Raw genomic sequence first — 2,210 nt, 5'->3', positions numbered from 1 at the left:
CGGTAAAACTGTTGATTATATAGAAAAACGTTATATGAACAGATTAAAGGAATTGTAATTTTTAATTTTTTAAATTTGTTTGAGCAAAATCGGACTAGTGGTTCTCGAGTTATGTCAAAAAAAAAATACCACCAAAGGTGACAATTTCCCCTATATGATAGTTACTAACTTCAAATCGATATATCTCGATTCATAGACGTGACCCAGCGAAACGCCGGGACACGTATAACTTTTTTTTTGCCGATATAACTTTCCCCGGTAGTTTGAACCCTTCCCGATCACTGACCCCTACCATTTGTCTCACAGTGTAATTAGTTTGCATGAGTGACACTTATTTGAGACATTTTAGGTTGAAATAGAAATTTTTCCATCCTTAAGGCACATCTGTTTATCCTGAAGCGGGGACGGCTGCAGAAGAGGCGTTTGTTCGTTCCCAGTGGGACGGCGTGGAGCGAAATTGTATCAAAATAATGAGATAGCAAGTGGCGGCACCACAAATCTAAAGGTAAGAGAAAATATGTTAGTACCAAATTAAATTCCACCTTACTCCCTTAACAAACGCCAGCACTTCTCACCATAAATATCAAAGTACGGTCCAGTTTGAAAAGCCCAACTGCGGTGAATGCCACACGTCGATGTGACAGTTGCAGTGAAAAGCGCAAAAGGCGATCTTGCACAGCCGAGTCATCAGAAATATTCAATATTTTATGTACAATAGCTGCAGTTCTATTGCTTTCCCTAATAGTTTTGCTGCTGCCCTCGACGATCACAAGTATTATTAGCAAGAAGAATGCAAAGAACTCATCTGCTTCAAATTTATCAACACGATTGCTTCCAATATATAGAAATCGTCAAATAGAATGAACAGAAAGGATATAGCGATAATGGCGAGCATTGGATAACTGAAATAATCCTCGATGGTACAGCATATGTCGCAGAGTAAATTGTGAACATGGCTCACTTGCTTCAGCGCTGTTTCAGGATTTTCACGCACAATCGAAGTTACGCTATAGCGTGGACGTGGTATGATGGTTGGTTGAATAACAGCTGCTACATGTCATCGTGGTATACTATGGCGGCGTGCTATACGTATCACTGAATGCATGGGCGAGAGCTCGATGGCATCACGTTCCTCGATATGCGAGTCGAGTATGTCTTGCAGGACCTGTGAAGGGAATTAAAATTGGAGGAATATACTTAATATTAAGCAAATGAAGTGCGATGAAGGAATTTGAAGCATCTGGGTATTCTGCAACAGTTGCTCGACTATAATTAATTCATACTCTTGCGTTCACGCTCGCGCTCATTGGACAACGTCAGCAGCTCAAGAGCGAAATTTGATAGTCAGCCAGTGTATAACCTGGCATATCGTCTGTCCAGCCGATGATTTGCTGCTATACAAACCTGATTAACGATTTTTTTAAAGCATCAATCCTTTTAAGGATTATGATTGCTTCTGCCCAGCTGATTGACGTCCTGCTGAGAGCAAAGATAGATCTATCCGCCATGAAAGAGAAAGACTGCTTCGTCGAGTACTGCCATTCACTTTGGGAATCGAGTATCGCCACATCAACATATCGCTTATTTGCGTCCAAAACCCGACGGAAGAGCTGATCCACGACATAAAAATCGTGATTTTTGACTTTAAGTCTAGGATGGACAAAGGAGGTATCCTTGGTAGCGTTTTCGGAGAATTTAGATCACTCGACGATACCTAAAGGATTCAGGCCGATCGACTTCACAGTAAACCAAAACATAGCAGTGTGAAGAAATACGTTCTGTCAACAGAAGATTCATCAGGATACAATGTTGTTGCCGGATCGAAAAGCGAAATCGATCAGAGTGTGATAGACGCAGAGCACGCCGTAATATACCTCCAAAAGATTGTCCACGCCGGTCTCACTCTGGCTCTAGGAGAGCACTATTTAACACACCGCCAAAAGTGAGCCGCTCTAGTTTCTGACGTGGAATGTCAAGCAGTCGCAGAGAAAAAAGACTGCGCTTTTCAAGCCAAGCAACGACCACAAGCAAAGCATGCTATGCTAGACGGTTATCGAGAGTTAAATAAGAAAGAGGAGGCGAATCATAAGAACTATGAACAAAGCCAAATTGAGATGCTGGCCTTCAGAAAAAAAGTCAAAATTTTCTTAGAAGTGGAATAAGTGTCGTCACGAAACATGAGCCAGGTGCACCAACAAACTTAGTGAAGC

The 2,210-nt window shown here is 41.7% G+C and overlaps 1 pseudogene; it reads right to left on the bottom strand.

The window, feature by feature from the left end:
• Positions 1 to 388: 388 nt before the first annotated feature.
• Positions 389 to 1,165, bottom strand: LOC118750727 (annotated as a pseudogene).
• Positions 1,166 to 2,210: the final 1,045 nt, after the last annotated feature.

Source organism: Rhagoletis pomonella, unplaced genomic scaffold (assembly GCF_013731165.1).
Source record: "Rhagoletis pomonella isolate Grant_MI unplaced genomic scaffold, Rhpom_1.0 Rhpom_scaffold_00374, whole genome shotgun sequence".
Taxonomy (NCBI): Eukaryota; Metazoa; Arthropoda; class Insecta; order Diptera; family Tephritidae; genus Rhagoletis; species Rhagoletis pomonella.
This window is presented reverse-complemented; position numbering and strand designations above follow the sequence as displayed.